This window comes from Pinus tabuliformis, chromosome X (genome assembly GCF_031772625.1).
Source record: "Pinus tabuliformis cultivar Carrire ecotype Pingquan chromosome X, CPIR1, whole genome shotgun sequence".
NCBI classification, from domain to species: domain Eukaryota; kingdom Viridiplantae; phylum Streptophyta; class Pinopsida; order Pinales; family Pinaceae; genus Pinus; species Pinus tabuliformis.
Genome location: NC_142308.1, coordinates 1617669450 through 1617685895, shown reverse-complemented (window position 1 = coordinate 1617685895; position 16446 = coordinate 1617669450).

The following is a 16446-nucleotide window of genomic DNA, read 5'->3' as shown; positions in this document are numbered from 1 at the left end:
GCAACTGTCGGGACAATATATAAGTCATGGGGTTGCAATCTGATAGAATGGTAGTTTTCCGAAAGAGGACATAATGTCGAAATCTTTGTATCGCTTGAACAGCAGCGAGTGCTAGCTTTTCAACGTAAGAATATTTTCTTTCTGTATCATTTAAGTTTTTACTTAAATAATATATGGGATGTTCAATTCCATCGCTTTCTTGAACTAAAACCATCGCAATGGTCGTATCTGCTGCAGCCAGATACAGGTTAAAATCTCTTTGATAGTCTGGGGCATACATTAATGATGCTTTTACTAGAGAATCTTTCAGAGCATCAAAGGAAGCTTGCGCCACCTGATCCCAGACAAAAGGCACATCCTTTTTCAAAAGACGAGTATAACCTTTAGCAAGTTCTGCGTAATTTGGAATGAACCTCCTCAGAAAGTTTGCTTTCCCTTGGAGTTTCTGATCTGAAGCAAATTTGAAGGTGGAGGCAAATTAATGATTGCCTGAACCTTGCAAGGGTCGAGACGAATCCCATCCTTAGAGACTACAAAGCCAAGTAAACGACCAGAACCGACGCAAAACACACATTTGTGTGGATTGAGTCTTATCTTGTAGTGTCGGCAACGTAGAAATATCGCTCTTAAATGCTGCGGATGATCAGTCCGCTTTCGCGAATGAGCCGGAAGGTCGTCGAGATAAGGTTGAACGATGTTCTTGATGTCATGGAAGGCATAATTCATTGCCCTCTGAAACGTCACCCCTGCGTTCTTTAAACCAAAGGGTAATTTTCGATAAGCGAATGTGCCCCACGGACAAATAAATGCAGTCTTTGACTGGTCCTGTGGGCGGATATTTATTTGATTATACCTGGAAAATCCATCCATAAATGAAAAGATTTCACATCCGGCGCGTTCATCAATTATCTGGTCGATGAAGGGTGTAGGGTAGTTGTCCTTCGGACAAGCTTGGTTTACATCCCTATAATCGACACACACTCTAATTGTCCCTTGTTTCTTCATAACAGGGACAATATTCGATACCCAATCGGTTAGAGGAACCAGGTAGATGAAACCAGCGTGGAGGAGCTTTTCAACTTCTGCTTTAATGGCAGCGGCTTTCTTGGGGTGCACCTGCCGAAGCCGTTGTCTTACTGGTTTGACATCAGGATACATTTTAATTTCATGTTCAACGATACTCGAGTCAATGCCTGGCATTCCATCATATGACCAAGCAAAGACCTCTCTGAACTCGTGAAAAATAGCGTTATATATTTCCAGTTCTGAAGGAGAACAACCTTTGCCGACATAAATATTCTCTACAACATTTGTTTTAGTCGAGATATTTATGGCTATAGTCTCTTCAATATTGGATAAGTTTCGCTCGGAATCCACCGTGTTTACAGTATTTGATAGGAATTCAAAAACTGAAGGGTGATAAAGGTCATGTTGAGTATCTTCTTCATATTCCGGAAGAAGGGAACGATGGTGGCAATCATTCCATGGTGTCCCCTCAATCAACATTGATTGTAGAATTCCTTCGTCAGTCCCATGTACTTTCGACCAAGGATCTAATGGGGTACCATATTCTCTAGACCTATCTACCCAAACGCTTGACGAGCGTTGATTTGGGTTCGCCTGCCATGCCCGAAACATTGATTGCTACAATATTTCTATAGGGCTTGGGGGCAAAACCATTGCATGATCCATGGCAATATCGTCTTCTGAGATCTTCGTGGAAGATATCATGTTGCAGGCTCTTACGAACGCTATTTCTCCTATATAGATTGGAGATGGAAGTGTGAAAGTTCCCATTAATGTGGGGTCTTTCAGTAGACCTACTCTGATGTCTTGAAGCGAGTGGTTGCTTCCATGGATCATGGGAATGCTTCCGGTAACTTGTGAACCATTAGGGAGGAAGTCTTGTTGGTTGACGATCGTAATCCCTCCTTGAAAAGGGAATGCGATCTTCCTAAAATAAGTCGACACTACAGCTGCCATGGCATATATCCATGGTCTTCCCAGTAGGATGTTGTACTCCAAATTCCCATCGATGACTTCAACATCTATTTCTACTGTTTTTCCTCCCAGTTCAACTTTCAAGTTATTAAGGATACCGCACGGGGTATATGTCCTTCCGTCGAATGCTTTTAATGTCGTTGAAGATCATGACAAGGTTGGAGATCCTAAAGTTTTCCAGCAACTCATCGACATAATACATGTAGATGCCCCCTCATCAATAATTGTTCGGTGAACAGTTTTGTTGAGGGCTTTCACTTGAATAAGGAAAGCTAGTTGAGCTGGTAACTGAGGATCGTATCCTTTGTGATCGAAGGATAAAAGATTGGAATCCTTAGGATCAACCCCACCAATAGCCGATAACAAAGCCTGCCTTTGGGATGGGCAATTTTGTAGTACTTCAAGAGTCGACATAGCGGATGGCGATTGGGCCAAATCTTCCACTATGTTATAATGCTGTGCCACTCTGGCGCGAGGATTAAATGTCGACTTGTGTACTACTCCCTTTGGCGGTTTTATTGTTAATTCAGGAATGATGGGCGGTACAACTTCTGTCGAAGTTGTTGTCGAACTACTTGGTTGATCTTTACCTTTGTCGTTCGACAGCTGCGGATTCCCGTAATCTTTGTTTCTTGTCGAAATCAAAGCATCGTTTTGCTGTTTTGAAACCGACAACATGAGCACTTGCGACGGGGAAGCATTTCCACTATCAACCAGATTTTGACCTGGATTGGGGAATGGATCAATTAACACAGCTGAGGTTTGCGAACTTTTGAAGAACCCTTTCAGCTCAGCTTTGTATGGACAATCCCTTGTCCAATGATCCTCATCGCATATCTGACATGGATATTTCCTATTTCCAGGAGGGTTTGAAGGAGTTTTTTCAGGGGATGACTCACCCTGTTTCTTCTTCTTCCCTTTGTTTTGCTTCTTCTTGCTCCCTGGTTGTTTGGTTTCTTTTCCCTTATCTGCTGATACAGCATTTACTTCCGAAGCAAGAATCTCATCTTTTGCATTATGATCCGAATTCTTACGGGCTTTCTTAGACGAAGCCTTTGTCGATTTCGCGCTTGCCATGCCAATCACACCATCGCCGGCATGAGAGTCACTATTTGATTTAGGAGGAGGAGGAATTGAGAATTCCGGTCTAGGGGCGTCAGGTATTTTGTCGTAGAGCGTGCCAGACTGAGTATAAACTAAGTCTAGATATTGTGCATGAGCAATAACTTGCTCCTCTGTTACGACTCCCCCCTTTGCCACATCTTCCGTTATAGCAGGAAGTAACGACTTTATAAACCATTCAGCTAACAACTGATCGGCAACGTATGTTTTCACCATCCTACAGCAACGACGCCACTCATGTATATGATCGGATATATGGGTGGCAGTCGTCTGCTTGAAGTTGGTTAATATTTCCGTTCCCGTTTCATACCTTATCGGTAATTGAAAGTGGGTTAAGAAAGTCGTGGCTAGGGAGCTGAAATTGTCGAACGAGGCTCTAGGTAATTCAATATACCATTTTGCCGCTGGACCCGTTAACGTCCTCTGGAAAAGGCGAAGCCTTATCGAATCATCATTTAGGGTGTTTGATGAACACCACAGATGAAAAGTCATCACGTGATTTGATGGGTCTTCACTTGGATTTCCATTGAATTTAGGAATGTCAGATGGAAGTTTGTGAGGAATCGCTGGCCACCAAGGGGCGTAAGCAATTGGATCGTTGGTTAACCGGTGTAAATCGGGTAACTCTAAAGTTGCCACGAATGGTAACTGTTGATTCAGGTTAGGTGAGGCATACCCAGGGTACGATGGAATTGCCTGAGCAGTGGGCCTTTGCATACCAGCATAATGTAATTGATGTTGGTATGACTGATACGGTTGGTGGACTTGACCACTGTAAAGTGGTTGGTTTTGACCGTTTTGAATATACGGTTGTCCACTGTTCGCAAAGATCTGCTGCTCAGAACCTTGGTACACTTGCTGGAATTGTGGTTGTTGGTATTGCACCAGCCATGGTTGTGAAGCCATGTTCTGTTGTGCTATACTAACTGTTGGACCGAGGTGTGGGGTAATTGTACCCGTTTGGACCTGTGTCACCCCACCAGTTGGCGATTGCGGTTGTGTCACAGGGTCAAGGGGCTGTTGCATTACAACCTGAGAAATCTGAGGTTGACATACAACAGGCAACGTTTGAACTTGCGATACTGTCACAATAGCCGGTGTGGTCGGGATGTTCGACATAGGTACACACTGTTGCATAGAATATACAACCCTCGGTTGTTGAGGTAGCATAGGTACCCAACCACTTGATGTAATTCCAGTATAACCTGAATACTGTTGTGAACTCCCGTATGGATACCCTCTCGGAGGGGGTAATGAAGGTCCCCAGTGGAGTCCCCAATTTGTTGTGGGGAAAAATGCCTATGCAGGACGATCCTATCCACCTAAGGTGTGACAGTGCCTTAGCAACAAACAGAGACAACTATTCTAGTATTCTTCCTTTATGAATTAAGAATGAAGAGAGATGGATGGACTAACCGGTGTCTTCCGTTTGTCCCTCGATCCGGTTTCTCTTCTCTTGGAAGGTTCCCAGCTACTTGTCTTCTCGCTCGCCCAGCTTCAAGAGGTTTCTGCAAGATCACAAGAAGAGAACACTACACAAGACATGGATTCATATTCATAACTAGTTCAGGATTAGAAATAAACTAAACATACTAATGCAATCATACATCAAAGATACACCAGTATATAGGAGAAACCAAGATAGCTTTATTGATGAATAACAAGGTTCAGGAAGAGATACAACCCAGAGGGCTCCAATCCAACATCTCCTTCCCAGCAAATGGAATTCCTATCTTCACCCCCTTCAAAGCATTAAGCACCCAATGATTTCAATCTCAAACCAACAACAATTCTTTGCAATAACAAAATTCCAGCCCCTCGATCTCATGGAGGAGAGATCCATATATAGATGTTTGGAGATAGGATGAGTCAGCTTGAGATCTGACTAGTGTCCTCTCCCTCTGTCAGTTCTTGAGTCCACTTGGAGGTTCTTGCTTCCACTTGGAGATTTGGAACCTCTTACTCATCACCAGTCGAATTCCCTGAGGCAAGTGTCATTTTGGAAGCTTCCTGGGTTTTGACACCTTGAGAAATGAGCCTGCCACATGTCCACTCTCGTTTAGCGCAGGTAGCCAGTGTTCCATTTGACATTCAACGCAGGTAGCCAGTGTTGGCTTTGACATTCAGCGCAAACAGCTAGTGTAGCCACTGAAATGATCCTGAATTGACTTGTTTTTGAGCAGTTTCTGGTGGAGAACTTCTGTGAATTGCTGTGGTTTGTTAGCCTTGTTCCTCTAGGGGTAGGAACAACATGTTTAGGGACTTTGGATCCCTTAGATTATGGACATTTCATGCTCAATGCTGTAAGGCACAAAAATGTCTATAACATACTCTTAATAAGTCTAGATCCCTCTTCTACCATAAAAATAAATAAGTGCCTATGCACATATCTCTTTAAAAAATAACAAAGGTGAAAGAAGAGAAAGGCTTCCTACGTAGAGAGGTGAAGCAAGAAAATCCATCGGGGTACTGTCCAGGATCTCTAGCAGTGGAGCAATGATTTTTTTCCTATGTGACTCCGTTGGGGTACTGTCCAGGCCTACTAGTAGTGAAGCAAAACCAAATATGAAAACCGCACTCTCAAAATCTTAAGCTCACAAGCTAAACTACACTTCTTGATTCAAAACATTGTGATCTGGATAAATCTTATGTTCTGTTCAAATGAGTTGGTACAAGGAAAACCATGTCTATCCATGGGGTAAGTGGGGAAGCCAAAGTAATCTGCACGATGAATAAATACTCCCTGAAGGACCAAGGCCCTATACTAAAAAACGAACAAAAACAAAGAAGTTAGTATTCAACCAATGTGTCGTCAAGTGTTGTAGTGGCTACAACACCCTCCAAAATTTTGGCTTGCACTCAAATTTTGAAGCCTTCCTTGGTTTTTTCTTTGATGGTTGCAAGCACTCTAGCTCATTCCTTGAGCTCCTTTAGAGTCTTTTCACTCTTTTTCTTACTTAACCCACTTTCATCTTTCAGCATGTTGATTGCTTTGTCATGCTTGCAATCTTGTTTTGGTGATTTCAAAGGTTTGTCTTTATGTGTTTGGGCTTACCTAGCTATGTGAACATCGATCACACTCACACATAAAGTTGTAATAACTGTCACGCAAGTGTCATTACGGTTATCCAAATGCCTATCCCAAGTGTCGCACTTGTCTCTTTCAGCTCTAGATAGTCCCACGAAGGATCATGCTTTGTTATGTTCTCCCTGTGGTCAGTGTTGTCATGTTGGCGAAGTATGTTGAGTGTGTGATCACAATGTCGAGTCATCACAAGTTCACTTGACTCTAACACTTGGCCATTTTCCTAAAAATATCTCGATAGAATAACTCTGCCTCACTGAAACCCGATTGAGATGCACTACACAATCTCAGCCCTCAGTTGTGCTACTCTACTACTTGGAACTATGTCGTGCTTGAGGTTGTCCTCCAATATAGTTGCACTGTGCAATCCTAGAGGTGGGAAACCTGTCTTCCTTCCCAGAACTGTGCAAAAACTGCCTCAAGCCCTGACCTGGACTACGCACTTTGCAAGATTAGTTATCAAGCCTCCTTCCTTCTTGCTAGAACACCACATTACGCAGAGACCTGAGCTTTCACTTCTCCTAGAAACTACGCAAAATTTTCCTCCTAGTGACCTCCCTCATCCTGGACTCACTGCCCTTAAAAACTACACAGAACTATCCTTTGGTCCCTTTGCTCTCCTATCTTGTCTTCCGTCAGGAAACTATGCATAGGTGCCCCTCAGGGTACCACCTTACAATTTCCATTCGTGTGCTTAACTGTGTAATCTTGCTTCCCATTGGCCTCTGTGCGGTTTTCTCTGATAGTGAAGACTATGCTCCGGAGTTCCTCATCCAAGCTTGATCTACGCTCTACACAGTATTAGTGACCAATCTCCCTCCTTGTCACCTAGAACTGTGCACTGTGCAGTTATTGGGCCCTCTTCCCAGCCTGTCATCTATCCCAAGCCTGGACCATGGAAAATAATGCAACATGATAGACTAGGAGGTTTGGGATTTGATGTCATCCTATCATTAGTGAATTGCAGGAACAAGTACTTTGACAGATCATGGCGAAGAGGAAGAATGAGATGAAGAAGGAGCAAATGTGCTAGAAGACTTACTTTCATCTGTATGGACGAAAGAAACTCATCAAACAATAAGCAAAAGGAACAAATGCATGTAACAATCTTGCAAGACCAAGACCATTTAACACCCTCCAACATCAAGCCATGCATATGATAAGACAAATCACACCCGAGAGTACATCCATCACTTAGTAGAACAATAGCTTGACATTGCCACCATAGCCAGCCATTCCATGTCAGCAGTGTCATGTCAATGTGTGTCATGTGTTTTCAAGGCCTTGTACTTCGGTTTTAACAACTGCCGCATTCGATGTGGACTACTCCACTGGATGTTGGAAAGACCTCTTTTGGTTCACGTGTGTCTCTTCCTTGGTGGTACTACTACCTCTCACTTAGAGGTTCACTTTACTCCCCCGTTTGCTGTAAGAGAACCTAGACTCAAGTTACATTACACACTCACCAGGCACACTCACCTCGCTTTTCGAAGATATGAGTATAACACCCTCATGCATTGAAAAACAAGAGCTAAGAAAAATATCTAAGATAATGGAAACTGTACCATCATACTAGATGAGACTCCTACACCAAACGGTGTGAGGTCTAGTTGGGACTTAATACCAGTGAAACCCCTTAAATGTTGGCAGGTGCAACACCGTCAACACATCCTTACAAGAGGAGTGGCAGGGAATACTTTCTAGATGAGGTTAATAAAGTGAAGCCACTTAATTTTGATGGAGATGTGACGAAGATGGAAGATGCAGAGGCTTGGATACCTGGGATGAACAAATTCTTTGAGTTGCATAATTACATAGATAACATGAAGGCCAAAGTAGCGATATTTAGCTTGAAAGTTAAAGTAGATATTTGGTGGGAAGATGTCAAGTGGGTTAGAGACATGAGAACAAATGACTTGAATTGGCATGAGTTGAAGAAGATTTTCAGACTTGTCTGAAAGGTACTACATGAGTAAGGCCGTAGAATTGTATGAGCTAAAGATGGGATCAATGATAGATGAAGAGTACACGACCAAATTTCTGGAGCTATTGAGGTATGTACCATATATTAAAGCTAAGAAGGCTAAATTTCAACGATTTATTAGTGGATTTCATTAGAATTTAGAGATCATTTTGAGTATGATGAGCCACGGTCACTTGAGGAAGTTATTGGGAAATTGAAGCATTATTATGAGTAGTCAAAGCGTAAGAATGAATCTTAGCAAGTATGAAAAGGGAAAGACAAAGGTAAAGGTAAATGGAAATAAAAAAGAACAAGGCTTCAGAATGCAGATGAGAAAGAGAATGTGGCAACAGTAAACAGGTTCAATGCAACTAGATAGGGACATGGGTCACAACATCAACAACAACATAGGGGTGAGGGCACTGGTCGGTTGGAATGTTGAACATGTGGTAAGGAGCACCTTAAGAGAGATTGTCCACATAATCAGGGTGGTAGAACATAGATATATAGTGCACACAGTGCACAAACTATTGGGGATGTTGGTCAGAGCGTTCCTCGTATTTATGCAACATTGGGTAACAAACAAGCATCTATCATTGAGATGAATGGTAATCTTTATCATAAAGTTATTTCTATTTTGATTGACCCTGGATATAATTATACCTATGTTAGTCCTGAATGGTGGATAAGTGTGGTTTCAGTAAGGAATTGCATGTAGAGCCTTGGTTAGGGTGGCTGGCTAAAGGTACAAAGAAGCAAGTTCATCATTGGGTAAGAGCTTGTGCATTTGATTTCAATGGTATGCCTACCGCAACACATTTGAATGTATTACCATTGGGATCATACAATATGTTGTTGGGCATGGATTGGTTGTATCTTCATAAAACGAAGGTAGATTGTTATGATAAAGCCATTTACTGTGTTGATGACAATGGGGAACTAAGAGTCTTACAAGGTAAGAAGAAATCCACATTAGTTAGGTTGGTGACAGCTATGCAAGCAAAGCGTAATCGCAAGAAAGGGTGTATGTTATTTGTAGTGCACATCTCTACTGAAAAAGGTAAGGAAGTTGTGGATGTAGATGTTTTGAGTAGGTACACAGTTCTACAACAGTTAAAGGATGTATTTCAGAGTTGCCACCTCACAGGGAAGTAGACTTTTCTATTGAGTTAGTGCTAGGGGAAGCTATAGCATCAAAATCACCTTACAGGATGAGCACACCTAAGTTGGTAGAGTTGAAGTTGCATTTGAAAGAAATGTTGGGAAAATGATACATTAGACAAAGTGTATCACCTTGTGGTGCACTAGTATTATTCATGAAGAACACAGCTTGTACTCTCAAATTATGCATTGACTATAGGAAGTTGAAAAAAGTGACCATCAAGGACATGTATCCGTTACCAAGGATTGATGACTTGTTCAATTAGTTGAAGGAAGAAACAATGTTCTCAAATATTGATCTGAGATCTGGATACGATTAGGTATGCATAAAAGAGGAGGAAATTTACCGGACAAATTTCTAGACCAAGTATGTGAATTATGAGTTTTTTGTAGTTCCATTCGGTTTGAATAATTCTCTAGCTACATTTATGTGCTTGATGAATAGTGTTTTCTATCTGTATTTTGATAAGTTTTTTATTGTGTTCATTGATGATATATTGGTATATTAAAAAATGAGGAATAGCATGTCAATAATTTAGCAGCAGTGTTGAGGTTGTTGAGAGAGCATTAGTTGTATGCTAATCTCAACAAGTGTAGTTTCTTTCAGACTGAGGTGCATTACTTGGGACATGTTGTCTCCAAGGAGGGAATTGCAGTAGATCCATAAAAGATAAGGGCCATTATGAAGTGGGTAGCTCCCAGGAATGTGGACGAGGTGCAGTCTTTCATGGGGTTGGTAGGCTATTATAGGAGGTTCATCAAGAACTTCTCACATATTTCTTATCCTATTACATCATTGCGGAGGAAAGGTAATAAGTTTGAATGGAAAGAGGAGTGGGGGGCTAGTTTTGAGCAGCGTAAGTAGTTGTTGACACATGCACTAGTGCTACAAATTACAAATCTGGAGAAAGATTTTGTAGTATGCACAAATTATTGCAAGAGAGGACTTGGTCGAGTCCTTATGTAGGATGGATAGGTGGTATGCTATGAGTCACAAAAGATAAACGAGCATGAGCAGAACTACCTGACACATGATACATGCATTGACAGTGTGGAGGCACTATCTTCTTGGCAGGAGGTTTGTACTGATGAGTGATCATATTGGGTTGAGGTATTTGTTTGACCATCCAAATCTGAATGCTAGGTAGGCTAGATGGTTACCCATGATCATTGAGTTTGATTTCGAAATTAGATGTATAAAATATAAAGAGAAGAGCGTGGTAGATGCTCTTAGCAGTCGAATACAAGTAAATCACTCAGTAGCTATCAGGTCCTATGGGACATACTTACATGAGAGGATCTTGCAGGAAGGTTAGCAAGATGTCAAGTATATGGATATTGTGCACATGTTGTAGCAGAGTACTAGTATAGGTACAAGTGATAGTACATGTATAGGTACAGGTACAAGTAGTGTTACAGGTGCAAGTGCACAGGATGTGGACTATTGTCTTACGATAGACAAATTGGTTAGATTCATAGAGAGGATATATGTGCCAGACATTAGTGAGCTGAAGAATGTGATATTGAGGGAGTTTCATTCAAATCCATATTCAGGTCACCCAAATTTTTAAAAGACATTGACTGTAGTGAAGAAATTTCATTATTGGCCGATCTTGAAGAGGGATGTAGTAGAGTTTGTGGCTAGTTGTTTTGATTGTCAATGTGTGAAAGTAGAGTGTAAGCACCTAGGTGGAATTCTATAGCAGATTGTGATTCCAGACTGGAAATGGGAGGTCACTTCCATGGACTTCATCATAGGGTTACCGATGACAATGAGACAACATGATTCCATCATGGTTGTTGTGGACAAGTTGACAAAGGTTGCACACTTCATTCCAGTGAAGTCTACATTTTCAGCTAGCAATATAGCACAAGTATTCATCAGATATGTGCTCATATTGCATGGTGTTCCAAAGAATATTGTGTCATATAGGGATGCAAAGTTCACTTCCAAGTTTTGGAAGGAGTTGTTTGTAGGTTTGGGCATAGAGTTGACCTTCAGTACAATTTATCATCTGTAGACAGATGGAAAAACAAAGAGGTTCAATAGGATATTGGAGGACATGTTGAGGATGTATGTGATGCATTAGCAGTGGAAGTGGGAGGAGTATCTTCCCTTGGTTGAGTTCACATACAACAATGGTTATCAGGAGTCACTGAGGATGAGTCCTTTTGAGGCATTGTATGGATGGCTTGTAATATTCCCATCAGTTGGATTGATCGAGTGAACATGGTACTTATTGGACCATATATGTTGGTAGACATGGGACAAGAAAAGAAGGTAATCAAGAAGAATCTAAAAGCATCACAGGATAGGCAAAAGAGTTATGCAGTTCAAAACAAGTTGTTCAAGGAGTTCCAGGTTAGGGAACCGGTGTACTTTCACATCAAACCAAAGAAGAGCTACTTATGGATTGGATCATGTGCCAAGATGGAAACACATTTTTGTGGACCCTTTAGTATTGTTGAGAGGATTGGGCTAGTAGTCTATTAACTTTCACTGCCTCCGATAGTGAAAGTTCTTGATGTTTTCCATGTGTCATTTCTTAAGAAGTATGTTAAAGATGTTGATCATGTGATTGACTGGTCTGTATTGCAGGTGGAACCAAATGGAGAATTCGAGTCGGAGCCTCAATGTATATTGCAGAAAAAGGTGATCATGCTTCGGAACCAAGAAATAGAGCAGGTTAAATTATAGTGGAAGCACTTTGGGCCTCATGAATCTACATGGGAGATGATGGATTAGATGTGGGCTATGTATTCTTCATTTTTTGTCGGTTGAGGCAAAGCAGATTTGGTATGGTGTTTTGGTATATGTATTGGTTCATGTTTGGTGATGTTTTGGTATATGTACATATGTATATGGATGTAAATACTACCATGAGATATGTTATAAATCTGCAATAAGCAGTATGGGTGTCATCTTATTATGTTGTCATGTTGGTTTATTTTCAGCAGGGCGATCATTGTAAATAATACATCAAGATATGTTATAAAGCTCCATGGGTAGTATGTTTGCTTTTTAGCTATTTTGATGAGGTATAGGTGTGGTTGAACATCGATGATGGTGTCCCCCAAGGGGGAGGGTTCTGTAACATCCCTAGTGAAAATTCCATGTAATAAAAGTTAATAAAGGAAAAAATAATAACCACTGTTGATGGGACACTTATTCCAAGTCAAATGTTGGGCAAGACATCCTAGTGTGGTTGTTCACCAGTTCATTAATGGCTAAGGAAATTGGAAAAGGAAATGGCTAAGGCTTTCAAAAGGTAAAATGGAATTTTTGGCACATTTATTTATGAAAATAATGGAAATGAGGAGAAAAGGGAGGTGAAAGGTCATAGGTTGCATGTGAGGAGGAGATTGAAGGAAAATAATGGAAAATGAAGAAAATAGAGGCCTCATTCATAAAAAGGATTTTGAGGATCTGTTGGTAACCTTTTGTCAGTTTAGTTTTGGAGCTCTCTCATTATTCTCTCTATCCCTCTCTCTCACTCTTGAACACTTAGAGTTTTCTTGGAGAATTTTGGGATTGGATCAAGAAAGGTAAAGGAGACAAGAGGAAGCAAAGATCAAGCAGGGCAAGGCAGGATCAAGCAACTACAACAATATTCTTTGCAGGTATCAATTTTCATGTGTATTTTACTTGCTAGATTTGGCATGCATGGTATTACATGTGGTTATTTTGTTGTTTTGGCATGGATTTTTCCAAGTGTACGAGTGTTTTTAGCCTAGCCTTACCATTTTTGGATAGCCATGGTGTGATGAAGTTCTCATGTTTTGGTTGGGTTGGATTACAGGATGGATTCAAAGCTCAGTGAGGTGGATCTCTGAATGATAGAGCATGTGGCCTAGTGGTCTCTTAACCAGAATGTGGATCACAATAAAGCCACTAGCCTAGTCACCCCTAAGCCAGACTATGGGTTGCGGTAAAGCCAGGATTATGTTACCTCAGTGGGCCTACGAATTCTTGCCGGTGAATGGAAGGATATATGGTAAAGCCAAGAGGTGGTTTGCTCTCTGTTGGGCCTAGTAATCCCGGGTTTGGGATATTTTGGAAATCTTAGAGAGTGGGTCTTGGTTTAGGGCCTAGTGCTCTAGGTTTAGATTGCGACAAATCCTGAGAGACTAGGAGACAGGAAAATTCCTCATGGTGTAGGTGGAGAAATCCAGTGGAATCCATGCTTTTTTGGTCTAGTGATCTAGTGGATATCATGGTAAAGCTTGTTGTGACATGTTTATTGTGTTGGCCTAGTGATCCAGGGTGGATTACGGTAAATCTTGGTTTCTATTGATGAGGGTGAGGTGGTTTAGCCTTGGGATCCCCTAGTTGGTTCTTTTGTTTGAGTCCCACATTCATGCTTGGAATATAGGACAGGGGTGAATGGATGAAGAGAGATTTGGCTCAACCATTCTATGGTCAGGTGGAACGTGGTAGTCCCATCTCATGTTTGGGCTTTTCATCATTAATGAAAGGTTATTTATCCTTGTATTTCTATGATTATTATATTGGTTTGTATGTGGATCATATGGCTATGATTTCATTGGTAGTCCTGTTGCTATTATGATGGTCATATATGTGTTTCATGACAGTGGCTATGTATGTATCTCATCATGCTTTTACTTGGAAATGAATGGTGAATGTATCTATGACCTATTAGATTAAAATGTAACAAATGGTATGAGGGAACAATGGTTATTAGCGATTCTCATATAAGTATGAGATCCCTATGCTTAATTTTGTTGTTTACATCTGTAGATTACATGTTTTTGATATGTTTGACGAAATTCCTGTCATGGCTAGTAGGTGTCTAATTAAAGGTTTTTTCAGGCATTTTATTTAGCATCATTGTTTCTCGGTTATTTTACTATTCTCGAGATGTCATGCAATTCTACGAAGTGAATTGGGTCATGGGCCTGAAAAAGTGGCTTAAATCCTAGCGATCCTGGCACATAACTGGAAAAAATAGTCCCTAGACACTGCCATGCCTATAGCATGAGAGCATCCAGAGCCTCCTAGATGCTGGTAGGCCTATGTCATGAGAGCGTCTAGAGGTCAAGTGATCAAAAACTTCAGTGGGACCCAGGGGAAAGCTTCTTGAAGTGTTGCAATGGTTCTCAGGGGTCATGTATCTGATGTGGAAGGTTTGTATGTCATGTTTCAGTGGATTCCATTTACTTAAGGTAACATAGGAGGTTGAATCTAATCACAGTAGCCTCTTGTCACATGTTTACCCTGGTTGGCCGGTTACTTGTGTAGATGTGGGAGGAGGGTGTTAAAACAATAAACATGTAAACATATAAGAAACATATAATAAATTCAAACCATCAAAGCATAACCAAAAAAATCATAATCACACATGAGACACAAGATTTATGGTGGAAACCCTTTCGAGAAAAATCCAACCTTGCTACTATTGGTCTGCTCTGAATTTCTATTATGTCAAGCAATTTGTCTTTTACATAGTTAGCCGGTTTCAATCATCTTGGAGACTTGACCTCATACATAATAGGCCAACACCAATCATTCAGGAGCCTTTCTTCTACTGATCAAATAGGAATACTTTGTTCTCACACATATATACAGACTATCATCTGTTGAAGGCCACTACGATCAATGATTCTTGCCCAACTTTGATTGGAATAGCCAACTCCAATTGAATGGATAAATATTAATTTCGCTAAAGCTTCAAAATCAACAATCCTCTCTCATTAATTCTCTTCTCCTCTACACTACGTGGACCTCATTTCATCTATTTTGAAACTAGATCCAAGATGCTCTCCTCAACAAGAATTCAGCTCTGAAATCCAAGTCTCAGCAACAAGACACCATCAATAAACTAAGCAAAAACACCACCAATAGCATGCTCTCAACACCAGAAAATAGTGGGAAAAATGAAACCATTAATAATATAATCATCTAATAGCATAAACTCTACTCCATATCCTCTAAATAAATTTTGCTACAACAACCACAAATATTATCTGAAAACTGATGCTTTGCTTCCGAATTTTGCTACAATACTTCCATTAGAATCCATACACCGAAGCAATCTTTATCACAAGTTGATATGAATCATTATATTTCTTCTACAATGTTATCATCCACTATACTACCTCAAACAACCCATACTTAGTTCCAAAATGATGTATATAAAATTTATAGGGATAAATTAACCTTAGGCATGGGGTCAAAGGTCCACAAATTGGACTAAATCAATCCGATAACACCACTACTTGTGCACTAAAGGTGTTCAAATCATTGGGGTACATTTTCAAACCATTCTCAACCTTTAAAACTTATTCTAGTCACCTCTAGGAATTTCCATGCCAATTTTCTTCCCATTTGCATGAGGAATACTAAGGATTTTTTTCTTGAAAAAGCTCAATCACATGCACAAAATTGGCTAAAATTGACTGGAGACCTTTAGTCATAGGCACAAGCCTATCTCACAATGACTATAGCCTTTCAGTCTCATGCATAAGCCTATCTCCATGTGACTGGGGCAGAGCATAAGGAAAAACGACAAGCCCTCAGCTCATAACTGCTACTTATTGGATCCTGTTCTTCAGCATCTAAATTCACCTCCAAACCTCTGCTAATCTTAGTAGCACCTCTCCAAGTAGATAAAGCAGGTTACCCAAGTGTCACTTCTAGGTTTACCTAAAAGGCAAACAAACAAGGTTGGAAAGTGTGCCAACAAGTCCTCCACCCTCCAACAAGCAACTACACAAGTTGCAACACCTCTGAATAGACCTGTAACACCATTGCAACATCATCATCATAGCCATAAGGACATCACACCAAAACAAGTCATCTCCATGAGCATAAGCATGAAGACCTAGTATGCCAACTCATCCATGTGTTTCATCATCTCCAACAGATGAAGATCTGCATCATCAACTATAGCAACAAACTCTACCTCCATGAACAACATACTTCCATCATATTATCATCATGAGTGTGACATCATACAATTTAAATCAATGCCAACACGACCATCTCAATGTCAACTCAACTAGCTGCAACCATGCTACAACGGATGGCATCAACACATAAACTATACTACATAGGGTTGACATCAATGCCAACATGAGGTAGCTACCCTCATGA